The 13605-nt window shown below is 37.5% G+C and overlaps 1 protein-coding gene across 1 annotated transcript in view; it reads left to right on the plus strand.

The window, feature by feature from the left end:
• Positions 1–355: 355 nt before the first annotated feature.
• The window catches only part of MACC1 (MET transcriptional regulator MACC1), a 76122-nt gene continuing 62872 nt past the window's right edge, over positions 356–13605 (plus strand). The window contains exons 1-2 of the mRNA XM_012551440.3: positions 356–595; positions 1430–1611. The gene's annotated coding sequence lies outside the window, so the exon portion shown is untranslated. The remainder of the gene's footprint in view (positions 596–1429; positions 1612–13605) is intronic.

The following is a 13605-nucleotide window of genomic DNA, read 5'->3' on the forward strand; positions in this document are numbered from 1 at the left end:
GAAGGGGGCGGGGAGGGAAGGAAGGGGAGTGCGTGTGGGGGGGGGGAGGGAGGAAAGGGAATGTAAGGGGACGGGAAGGAAAGGAGAGTGCAAGTGGGGGGCGCGGGGTACTCCTTTGGCAACATTCAAATGGTTGTTCTGCAGCCCTCTCCGAAGAGCTCTAGACCCAGAAGAAACCCCAGCTAGTACAGTCATTTTGTTCTTTCCCTTTCCTTTTGGCCTTCCCAAGTGGTATGTGCCCACCCCCACCCTCTCCCCTGGGTGAAACTGCGGGTCCACACCCTTCTCTCCTGGTTTCAGGTAGCAGCCTGGCATTGTGGGTAGTGTAGTTCACCCCCTTTGGCTGCGTTCGTCTCGGGCAGGACTTGAGCAGCAGCGGGAGGACTTCGAGTCCCAGAGGGCACTGAGAGCGGGAGCCCGTGCCACGGCACTAGGTGTGCTTCAGGAGGAGGTGGCTGTGTCTCCAGCCAGAGTGGCTCATTTTTTCCCACCCTTGCCAAGCACGGAAAGGCGAGCGGGCTCCCGGGGTCTGGCCCCGACGGTCACGTCCCGAGTGGTGCCGGGCCTGAAGCGGCTGGGGCTCGTTTCCATCCTTGTAAGTGTGTCTCCTTTGCCTTGGAAATGCCATGCTTCTCTGCTCTGCTCTTCAGCTGGCACCCTGGGGAGAACGGGGTCATTTCCAGACAGTTCCTGAGCTCTCTCCATGGTGTTTTTTTTTTTTTTCCGCTCTTTTCCACAGACAATGGAAAGTCATCCCCAACGACGCCTCTAGATAATGAATCCCGAACCCTTTAGCTGAGGGAACGTGTGTCACACGAGGGGTTGAGTGCTTTGGGACTTCTTTCTCTTGGTAGTTTTTCTCCCCTTTCCACAGACAATGGAAAGTCATCCCCCCAAAAGCCTCCAGAAAATGAATCCCAAACCCTTTAGCTGAGGGAAGGTGTGTGACATGAGGGGTTAAGTGCTTTGGGGCTTCTTTTTCTTGATGTTTTTTATTTTTTATTTTTTACCTCTTTCCACAAACAGAATGGAAAGTCATTCCCAAAGAAGCCTCTGGAAAATGAATCCCGAACCCTTTAGCTGAGGGAACATGTGTGACAGCAGGGGTTGAGTGCTCTGAGGCTTCTTTCTCTGGATTTGTCTTCCTGAAACCCAGAGAAGAGTAGAAGTTGTCAGGAGTGCCGGCGGAACAGGCTCTTGACCTCTCTTGCACAGCTGGTGATTTTCGCCGTTCATTTGGATTTGAGCATTAATGACAGGCAGAGGAAAGTGACAGAAAATTGTCCTGATCGCTGCCTCAGTGTAACTCATGTCTCCCATTCCTTGTTTCAGGAACTTTCTTCTTAGAAAGTCTAAGGTTCACGGCAGTTTTGGATCATTCATGCTTGTCTCGTTTCCAAATTACGGTCGTTAATATGTGTCATTCTAGGTGTAAAAGGGCAGTTCCTGATCAGATAAAGTCATCATAGTCCAACAACTGGATTAGAGGGTTAATTGAAGAGAGTGACTGTAAAATTTGGCTCCAGCCACTTCCCTGAGGAGAAGAAAGAGATGAACATTAAGGAGACCTAAACAAATAATCCTGCCACATGGCCGACTCACTCAGGAAAGGTGAGATCAAAATATTACTTATCTGGGCTGTTTCAAAGTGTAATCTAAGAAGAGATGACTCCTCATCCAGAAAAAGGAGAGGCTTGAAGGAGATCTTCATGAGCTCTTCAAATCCTGGATGGGAATAGAAACAAGGAGTGTGGATCTGGGATATTTCATTTAGTATAAGGTGAGGAAACTCCTTTTACCAAGGTAGATCAGCACCAGCCCTGCAACTTAGGGTGTTGAAGTGACTTTTTCAGAGTCACAGAGCTATTATGTATCAGAGAGGAGATATGAGCCCCAATTTTCCTGACTTTGAGGAGGGATCTCTGACAAGTCAGGTTAGATTGGTAAGGCTTTGATATGGGATGCCTATTCTGTCTAAATGTCACCTTTTTCTTTTTTAATCAAATGAAGTGTTTGGGCCGTGTGCCTTTTTTTCTTTTTATCTTCACTGTTTCTTCATAGGAAGATGAATTCTGATAGGAAGATCAGTCCTGAATTGGTTAATAAGGTCTGGGTTCAAATAATCCATGGCTCCAAGGTTTTCTAGACTAAAGTCTCTTAAATTGTGGGTTGTGACCTTGCATGGGATTACATAACAGGATGCGGAAATTGCAAAATTAAGATTTATTATCAGTAAATGTTTGATTTGTATACCTATTTTATATGCAAGGGATAGGGTAAAAATTTTCTGGTGGAAATGGGTCATGAGTGAAAAAAAGATTAAGAAGCCCTGTTGCAGATCACATTTCATTTAACTCAGCCATTCAGGAATGCTAAGCTTCCAGACAAACATGGTTGTCTGAAACAACCATGTTCCCACAGTTAATTATTATCCACATTTAGAATTAATTGAACAATTCTAGTAGTAAAATCTTATCAAGGTAGATAAACAATGACTTTTTAAAACTAGCTATCTAATTGAATAGTCACTTTACTAGCACTCCAATACTGTTGAATATTTCAATTTCTCAAGTCTCTAATTTCATCAATGTGAATATTTCCTCCATGTTACAGGGAAACTTTTGGTGGTCTTTGGAGAGTTGCCAAAGCTACAAAATTCAGCATCCCATGATTAAACTGGTGACAAGCCTCTCCTAACTTTGCTAGGCTATTCTTCCGTAGACACACTCTACATCAGTCCCTGAGACAGTACTTGGAACATAACATGTTCATTTATTCATCCTCTCATTCATAATGATTCCATATTTCATTTGGAATATTTCAACTGGGTATTTCACTGTGGCTTATCTAGTAGGACTTGGGTTTTGTCCTTCTCCCACCAATTTCAGAATGATCCATTCAAGTAAGGTTTTACAGGAACTTTAGTTAGCTAAGAATTGTCCTTGAGGGTTTCCATTTTAGGATTCTTATGAAACTTGGGATATGAATCAGAAGGAGTTTCCATAGCCAGCTAAATCACTAGCCTCTTTCCCTATCTGTCCCTAATAATCCCCAGGATGACAATTCCAACAAATCGTTACCCAGCCTCTGCTTGAGGACATCCAGAGAGGTTCAAAGCATGATTTTCTTTGCAGTTCATTTCATTGTTGGATATCTCTAGTGGTGAGAAAGAATTGCCTTACAACAAGGAGAAGAATCTCAAATAATTAAAACATTAAAAAAGATTTCTTGAATCTTTAGAATTTTTGGTATCATCACAGAAATAACAAAGGGGAATAATAAAGGACATGGAAAAGGTAACATTGGAATTGGGCTTTAAGATAGGAATTCAAGTAAAGGAGAGAGTGGGAGACTTTGCAGGCTTAGGCAACAATGAGGACATGCATATAGAGTAAGGGAAATAAAATTATGTTCAGGTACATCAAATAATCTAGCTATCCAAAAATGGAACATGCTATCTTAAATGCCCCCTCACTCGAGGTTTCCAAGAAAGGCTGGATGGCCATTTGTGAAGCATTTATATGACCAAATTAATCGATTTTAATTTTCAGTGATTTCCTGTCTCTTGCTTAGTTCAATTTCCCCCCTTAGCTAATCTGAGTAATTGGCAACAACTTGACTCTGGGCATTTCCTCAAATAATGAGGCTGAGTCTTGGGTGACAGACACACGAGTAGGCCATCGTTAGACACATACCCACAACTTTTCCCATATGATGGCACGTGTGAGGGCTTAATGTGACTTGACATGACATTTGGTAACCAAGGGGCAATTCCATCCATCTTATGAAGAACTAGAATAACATATGCTAACTAATTAGCTAAAAGCATAAAACACATCAAAGAATTATTGAATTTAAGAGTGAGAATGGTTTTCATCAGCTATCTAGTCCATCTCATATACTGAAGACATCCTCAAACTAACCTACCCAATAAGAGATTATCCAGCCTCTATAGAAAACTTCCAAGCTGGAAGAACCATATAATAAATAACAATGATGTTATCAACATCAATAACAATAAAGATTTTTGCTAAAAATTGCCGGCTTAGGTCACACAGTGCTTCTGGACAGGAGAATCAAAGAATAATGTGACACTAACAGTAGGCACTAAGGACTATCCCATTTCTTCCTGCCTTCTGTGAATAGGAAGAGTGGTACTTACTAGAAAGGGTGGCAGGAATTGGAGTTTTCAGGGAAAGCTTTAATTAAAGGGTGGAGTTAAAGAGGAATAGTGTCAAAAAGTTTGTATATTGGAGCATCTAGGTGACACAGTGGATAGAGAACCAGCCCTGAAGCTGGGAGGACCCGAGTTCAAATCTGGTCTCAGACATTTAACACTTCCTAGCTGTGTGACCCTGGGCAAGTCACTCAACCATAATTGCCTCAGCAAAAAAAAAAAAAAAAAAAAAAATGTGGATTCAGGGAAGATTGTTGAAAACTCAGAGTGCGGTTGAATGGATATGACAATGAGTGGTACAGTGAATAAAGCATTAGGCTAGAGTGAGGAAGACTTATCTTCCTAAATTCAAACCTGACCTCAGACATTTCCTATTTGTGTGACCTTGGGCAAGTCACTTAACCCTATTTCTCTTAGTTTCGTCATCTGTAAAAAAATGAGCTAGAGAAGAAATGGTAAACAATTCCAGTATCTTTGGCAAGGGACTCAAAGAGTTGCACTTGACTGAAAAATGACTGAATATCAATTGAATAAAGAACTAGGGGAGGAAGCTTCATGGAGGAGCTAAACTTAAAAGATCATTTTGAGTGGCCAAGTTCACAGAACTTTTGCAGTAGGGAGCAATAGAGTGTAAAGTGTGGAGAGTGGATAATAGAATATACAAAATGGAATAATGGGAAATGAGGCTGGGAAGATAGGTTGTGTCCTCTCAGGGACCAGGCTGAAGAGCTGGCATTTTATCCTAGAGGCAATAGAGGAATAAATAAAAATTGGGAGGGCAGAAAAGTGACATGGTCAGAGCTATGTCTACAGGAGATTGTTTTGAGTAGCTGTGTAGAAAGAGAATCACAGAGGAAGGGAGGCTTTAAGAGGTTTGAGAGAGGTGTGATGAGGATACATATTAAAGTGACGAAAGTAATAGTGAAGAGTGGCGATGGATGCTTGAGGTTGGTGAAGGCTGAATCCTTTGCACCTGTTGTTATGGGGGCTGAGGAAGAGGGAGAAGAAGGACCAATAACTTCTGCTCCTCATTTAGGACATTATCAGATCCTGTTGACTTGTGGATCACTGTTCTGCTCCTTTCTCCTCTAGTGTGTGCTCTTCAATGGTCCTGATTGTTCTTCTTGCTCCTCAGCTCTCTACTTTGCCTGCTCTGGGTCCCCCCTCCATGTTTTTGGTTTAATTTTTCTGTTTACTGATTTTGTATTTTGTATTGCTTGTTCTCAAAAACTCAGGGAAAGAAAGAAACATGGTACAGTGGAAAGAATACTGGCTCTTAGACCAGAGGTACTGGGTTCAAATGCTGCTTGTGACAATCATGACTGCCTTGATCTTGGAACAAATCACATAATCATCTTTTTTTTTAATTGAAGTTTTTTTTTATTTTCAAAACATATGCAAGGATAACTTTTTCAACATTGACACTTGAAAAACTTTGTTTTCCATTTTTCCCCTTCTTTGTCCCACCCTCTCTCCTAGATGGTATATAATCACATAATCATTTTGTGCCTTTGTTTCTCCATTTATAAATTGAAGGGATTAGAGGTGAACTTTTAAGTTCCTTTCCACTTCTAAATCTGATCCAGTAATCTTCACTAATATTTTCTTGAATTTGCCAAGAAATCCTTGTAGAATGATATAAAGTGACATAAATGATCCTAAGGCCATATATTTCAATCTGAAAGAGCATCAGAGGTCATGAAGCCTAATCTCATTTTACAGATTAAGAAGTTGAGGCCTACAAAAGTTGGGATTTACTCAGGGTCACATAGGTAGCTAAATTGGAATGGGAACCCAGTTTCTTTGGCCCTAAATCTATTAGTTTATCCACTGTTAAAAACTGCATCACAGACTAGTGGTTTTCTCAGGTGACATTGGAGGGTGACATGGGAAATATTGGTCTGATCATCTGGACTTGGCTCTTCCCGACTGTCCAAGCTGTTCTAGCTCTAAGCCTTGGGTCCCTTTTGCTCTCCACTCTCCCAGTCTGCCTCCTATCCATATTCACTTTGTGGGTAGAAGTCCAATTTAGTCAGTTCTGAACTGCCCTTGATGTGTCCTTCCAGGATGTGTCCTTGCCTTTCTCGAGCTTCCTCCGGGTTAAGAGGGAATCTCATCCTCTCCTGACCAAACTTCATTAGGGCAAGCTTTCTCTGTCTTCTTTCATTTACTTCACAATTCAATAATTATGTCCCCGTACACTTAATTTTTTATTTATTTTCATTTGCAGTTTTATTTAGTTTTCTTTTTCATTTATATGCATATAAGTAAGTGAATGTATATACATATACACATATATATATATATATATATTTATGTATTTATATATGTGTGTATATGTATGTATGTATATATCTTCATTGTTGTTCAGTCATTTTTCGATCATGTCTGAATCTTTGAGACCCATTTGGGAGTTTTCTTGACAGAAATAATGTAGTGATTTGTCATTTCCTTATCCAGCACATTTTTTTTTGGCTCAGGCAATTGGGATTAAGTGACCTGCCCAGGGTCACACAACTAGGAAGTATTAAGTGTCTGAGGCCAGATGGCTTTTATTTAATTTGTAATTTAAACTTTGTGTTTTTGCCTGTTGTGAGAGAGGGAGACAAGGCTATTTATCCCCCTTTTACAAAACAAGGAAACTGAGGTATGAAGACTATCAGAGACAAGATTCAAACTCAGATCTTTCTTGACTCCAAATCTGGACCTTTTATTTTAGCACGATGGCAATGATGTATATAAACACTATAACTTATTCCTCAGAGTGAAGAGTCCTTATTTATTCCTAATGTACATTTTGTTGTTATTTTGCCTATTCTTGTTAAAGGTCCTCTTAGTTATTTGATTGACCTGGCAGTGAAGTGAATAGTGAATAGTTATTTCTACAAAGGGTTTTCACTTTCTTTTTATCAAATGGAGTAAAATAAAATCCTATAATTATAGAGCTATAGAGATTATCTAATTTTATCTTCTTATTTTAGAGATGGCCAGATCAATTCAGTGATTTATTAAGCTATAAACCCCATGAGGTTCAGAGGCTAAGTGTTATTCTTTTGTATAGCACTCAGCTCCTGGCCCACAGGAAGCACACACCCTACAATGAGAAGGAAAGAGAATTGATGTTTTAGTTTTCAGTGATATAATGAGTTAATAACAAACCCATGGCAATCCTTTGGATCTTTGAGTACTCAAATCGAGTACTCTTCATTATATCACATCATCATACTCTACATAGTTAAATAAAAGTCATTTTCTTTACAATCAACTGCATGAATTGTGATTTTCTTATCTTAGCTTTTTATCCATGCAGCACAAGCAAAAAGTCCTGTAATTGCATTTCCACACCAAGTGCAACACCACAGGATTATCTGTACTCAATAATAGTTTACTTTTTGTATGTCTTATTTTCCTTCTTCTGGCTTTCTGACTTTGTAATTAGGGAATGCTGTGATAGTTTATTGCCTTTCCCTCTCTTGGTTGCTCGAAGGTAAACATGGTAAAGAATGGATGTGATAAATAGGAGAGATGAGGAAAAGGGGAGAAAAGCATCAAGCAGTCTTCATTGAGTTAATGTAACTGAAACTACAAATCCATTTTTATAGAAACAAAGGAAGACAAATATTTGTAGAGATATACTCTGTCCATGGTTGGGCCATGCCAATATAATAAAAAATGATATTACCTAAATTAATTGCCAATTCGGTGCCATGCTGACCAACGAAGGGGATATTTTATAAGATTATTCAAAATAAAAACAAAACAAAAAATAAAAATTCACATTAGGAATAAAAGAAGACTTCTCACGCAGAAGTAAAAGTGACTTAAGGCTTATATAAAGGCAGCTAGATGGTGCAGTAGAATGAGCACCAAACTTGGAATCAGGAAAACTCATTTTTTCTGAGTTTAAATCTGGCCTAAGACACTTCCTAGTTGTGTGATCATGGACAAGTCACTTAATTTAAATGTTTTCTCATCTCTGAAATGAGCTGGAGGAGGGAATGGCCAACTACTTCAATATATTTGCCAAGGAAACTCCAAAAGGAGTCACAAAGTTGGACAGAACTGAATATTATCAACAAATGTTTACATATATATGTATGCATACACACACACACACACACACACACACACATATATATATATATATATATATATAATTTCAGCTTTGTTTTCTTATTTTGATCTTTTTTATTTTTGTAATATTGTGAACTGTGTGCTTGTAAATGGAAAGGGGTTCAGTCAGCATCCCGATTGGTGAGAATAGACCATTCCTAAATTATCTCATGTTTCTAAGATGGGGGTTATGAAACATGAGAATGAGAAAATTTCCCCAAGTATACCTTGATTTTCATGCTAATGATTTCCTCAGCAGTCTCAAAGGTTTATAATCTGACTCCATAAACTAGACCATCAGTAACTGATTTCTGAAAACATTTTTTCCCCCACATAGAACATTATGTTTTGAACAGACACTGGGACAGAACACTTGAGGTTGTTAGCTGAGATTTAAAGTGGTTCCTGGCACTTATTAAAGATAGATTCTCTTTCATAACTTGTACAATCTCCTGTTAAATATAGGATCTAAGTTCATAATTTATTATTTTCTAGTTTTTTGCAAGGACCTTGTTCTGCAGATTCCTAAATGACGCCTTGGTCATACATTTCCCATTCCTAGATCCTTTTTCATTGTTTTTTTATTTACTTATTTTTATATCTTGTTCCTAGCTGGATATCAATTTAGAAAATCACAAATGAACACAAACTATGTTGTAATATACTTTTATTTATTTTGTTAAATATATTCCAATTTTATTTTAATTTGGTTGATAGCACTGGGGAGTTTGATGGGCTTCAAAGACTCAAGAGTTTGATGCATTTGGTGAGTAGATGGAGAGCCAGCCTCGAGCCCAGTTCAAACCCTGCCTCTGTTCCATACTGCCTTTGGGATTCTGGGCAACCTTTAACCTTTTACTATTCTAGGAAAGAGAAACTAGATAGTACAAAGGATGTACTTATCTGGATTAGTAAAGGGAGCTTTCTTATTTGGGAGTATCCATAAAATCTCAGGTCTACTTTTTTTTTTTTCCAATGTTCATGTTTGCTCCAATCCTCCAGTGAGTCTGTTACATCACTCACTTTCCAAAGATACAGATATTGACCAAATTCCTGGTTGCCTATCCTGTGCATCTCTTCTCCATGTCCTCCTTTGATATGAGAGGTTGATAATTTGCAGTCCTTGTCAGAGTTTTATGCCTCCCTATAGTCTCAATATAATGCCTTGATATGTATTCTGAGAAGCTATGTCAGCAGAAAACAAACTCTGTAAGATTCTACCAAGAAAATCCAGGGACTGATATCTTAATCCAAGATAAGCCCAGTTTGCAATATGTTTCTCTTACAAATCTCTCTATTTGTGTGTCTCTGTCTCTGTCTCTCTTTTTCCTTCTCCCTTCTTTCCTCCCTCCCTATTTCTTTCTCTTTCCCTTTCCCTTTCTCTTCTCTGTCTCTCTCCCTCTCTGTTTCAATATATATTAAATATATGTGAATTAAATATGATGTAATATATATTAATGTAATATACTATGTGAGGAAGATATAAACATATGTATATTTTCATCACATATAATAGTTAAATATAATCATATGTTTATATGTTATTCAAGTTTATAAAAATAAGAGTTATTCTTCCAATTGTTACACAACCTAAAGATATACACAGGCAGCTTAAGAGAAGTAAACCAATTTCTCTTTAGTCACATTAAAATTATTAAAATCATCAATAATTATGGAAATGTCAATGAAAGTAATTCTGAGATTATATTTCACACCCATAAAATTGTCCAAGGTGACTATAAAAAAAAGAAAATCACAAATATTGAAGGGACTATAATGCAGGGAAATCACATTGATAGAAGTATGGCTTGATAAACCATTCTGCAAAATAATTAGTAATTGTATATAAAAAGTTACATGATGCTGCATATCTTTTGACACAGAGAAACTTCTTTTATATTACATTCAAAAACAATCAAAGAAAGAGGGAAAGGTGCCATATATATATTTATAACATATATTTATAACTTAGTGATTTAAGTTAGAGACTTCAAGTGCCAGCTTAGTTACTTGCTACCTGCATGAGCTTGAATACTTTATGTAAGCTATCTTGGCTCTATTCTCTGCATCTATTGAATTAAGGGGTTGGGCTGGATCACTGTTAGCATCCCTTCCAATTCTGAATCTTTGATCTCTTCTAAGATAATATAATGGGATTACTTGGCATCAGGTTATTGAGGCAAGAAAACTATCACTTTGAACTTCCCTTGCTAGCTATATAATTTTGCGTCAATTAAACCTCACTGGTCTTAATGATCTCATCTGCAACATGAAGAAGTTAGACCACATGGCCTTGAATGTCTTTTCCAAGTCTGTGCTCCATTTGTTTGTGATTATTCACATTTTTTTTTGGTGAGTGGGTTATTTGGAGGAACAGGATCCCACAACAGGAAGTTTTAGATCTTTATATTCTTGATATTTAGATACAATGTGAGATGAAGCCTGGAACATGTTGGATACGGAAAACCAAAAGAGAAAGAGAAATGCTTCCTGTCTTCATCATCCATCTTAATCATCATAAAATCAATTAAGGCTTTGAGAATCATTGGCAAGGGAAAAAAAATCTATCAATACATACTGTTCCAACTCCTTCAATGCTATGAGTCATTCTGAAGATGCAGAATTTTAGGCAAACACTAAATTAATAATTAAAAGATGATGATCTATAAGAATGTTTTGAATATTGGAAACCCAGAGGAATCATCTATAAAACAAAGAAGCAAATCAAAATATTTTGGTTCCTTTGGCATTATTCCCATTATCTGTAATCATCAGCTGGATCTAATGAGATGAAACATTAATGTTTCATTGGCTGCATTCATCTTGCAAATGATTTTAGTTATTTCCATATCTTTTAGACTTGGTTCCTAAGGAACAGTGGAAGGATCAGGAAAAAACAAAAACAGCACTTAGGGATCATCCAGTCCAATCTATTAATTATGTATTTGGGGAAAATGAGGCAAAGGACATAAAATTACTCAGGCATGATCACAAAAAGTTCTAAGTGACAAAAGCAGATTATGGTTTGAACCCTGAGGTTTGACATGGATTTCTTCTCCTCTCGGCAGGTTATTCACTGGTTTTGTTTTTACATCTTGGGCTGATTTGTCATGAAATGATATTTCTTTCTAACCATGAGTTGTTTGGGGTTCTTATTGAAGTCCAGTTGAATTCATTTTCCAATGGTAAATTTTTTGAGCTTGGAGTCAAAAAATTAACCTCCAAGAGGTATTTTTGAAATTTGAATGGCAACAAATTCAAATGGAAATTCAAATTGTGTCATTTATAGTAGGATTAACTGAGGGAGGCTGAAATTTCTGGAGTGCTTTTTCTCCTGTTTAATAAGTCCATCACTTCTCTGTCAGTTAGTGAGTAATGAGCTTTTTTTTTTTATTAATAATGGCAAAGACTATAGTAAGGGGGAGTCCACTTAGAGTATGCTTGAACAAATTATCACATGGATACAGGGTGAAATGAATAGATCCTGGAGGATAATTTATATGATACAATATTATAAAATGAGCCAATTTGGACAGATTTAAGACCTTTGATCAAGGACTAATTGTGTGGTAGATTTTCTGCATGGTAGCCATTCCAGGACCACATCTCTTCCTTCTTTCATTGGCTCTATTCTAATTTGAATGTACTCTCAGCATCATGAGAGCAAAAGAAAGAAAGAATTTTGCAATATTTTCTCAAAGACTTGTATAATCACCTCCAAAATATAACGTATCTCATAAGGCTTGTCTCCCTCAGAAAGAGGCAACTTGAATCCTTCCACATGAAGCAGTTGATGTCTAGACATTTTTGAGAGAAAACTGAAGATGAGGTTGTAATAACATTTTGATTGTAACTTCAACATCCTTAGCTTTTAGGCACTGATGGCAAAGTTGATTACAAGCAGATTTAACTTAAAAGTGTATTGTGGATACATCTCTACCCTCATTCCTCATGGAAATATTTTAGTAAATTGGTGAACATCCAGAAGAGGACAGCCAGGATATGGAATGACCTTGAGGTGGATTAGCTGCATTAAGTTCTGACATTATTTTCTCATAACAAATCAAGTAATAGATATTTTTGAAGCAGCCACTATTTGTTGGGCATAAAGGAGGCAAAGAAAAACAAAACAATTTCTTTCTCTTAGAACTAAAAATTTCTATCAAGTCTTTTATGTTTTTTAATTTAGCATGTCTGCCATCCATTTGAATGCTTCTCTTGGGGGACCTTGAATTGTTTCTGACAGACTCTTGTATGATTTCAGAGTGCTTTCCCCCTGATTTCTCACAATCCTTTTTTTTTTTTTTTACACTTGATTGAGGGTGGAGAGGTACACTTTCCATAGGTTTGCTCAACTTCATGTTCAGCTTTACATTATGACTGATGAGTGAGATAAAGATTTCCACATTTCATCTGGTGTGTGTTTTTTGTCCAGCAAATGTAAATGCATTTCTCAAAATGCCACACCAGACAGTTCTGACTTCACAGCTACTGAGCATTAAGATTTATTTTCTGTCAGGGAGGACACAATATGGAAATTGTTCACCCAAGTTCTTAATCTCAAACAGATGCACCTACCTTTGTGGGTGTTGAGGGAATGCTTGTTGGCAGATTTTAGGGGGCTTTTTATTTTCCAGAGAATATCCAGAACCTGGTGATTCATTTCCATCTAACAGTTGTGAGCTAATAATAGCTTTCTTGGCAAGGAAAACCTAGAGTTTACTGGTTTTCCTGCAATAATGAACAAATCCCTATAGAAAGTATCCCAGGCTGAATGGGGTCAGTAGACCCTCCTGGGGTGTTTTATTTTGCATTGATCTTTCTATGAGTGATTCTGAAAATGTTTCCATAGAGTTGTTGATATTTCATATTTCTTCTTTTGCAAAGTGTTACTATGTTTTGATGGCTTATCCTTTGGAAAGTGAATCTCCCTGATAAATTGTGAATGCTAGGCTTGTAAAGTAAATATTTGATCCACTCCTTTTCTTATTAGAGCTATATTATTTTTTTATTCATGCAAGAATTTTAATGTTATGTATTCAAAACCATCTCTTTTGTCTTTTAGGGTTTCTCCTATCCCTTATCTGATTATGAATTTCCCCCCAAAATACAGTTGTGAATGAATGAATGAATGAAAAAGGATCTACTAAGCACTCATGCATGCCAAAAACTGTCCTATTAGTGATATGAATTGATTGACCATTGTGATTTTTTTCTCAAAGAGGATCAAAATGGTATCACTATGCTAGAGTCAAGTTACAGTATGTCTGACTGTGGCTGATCAGATCAATATGACCTCAGAAAGCTCTGCCATA

This window comes from Sarcophilus harrisii, chromosome 5 (assembly GCF_902635505.1).
Source record: "Sarcophilus harrisii chromosome 5, mSarHar1.11, whole genome shotgun sequence".
Taxonomy (NCBI): domain Eukaryota; kingdom Metazoa; phylum Chordata; class Mammalia; order Dasyuromorphia; family Dasyuridae; genus Sarcophilus; species Sarcophilus harrisii.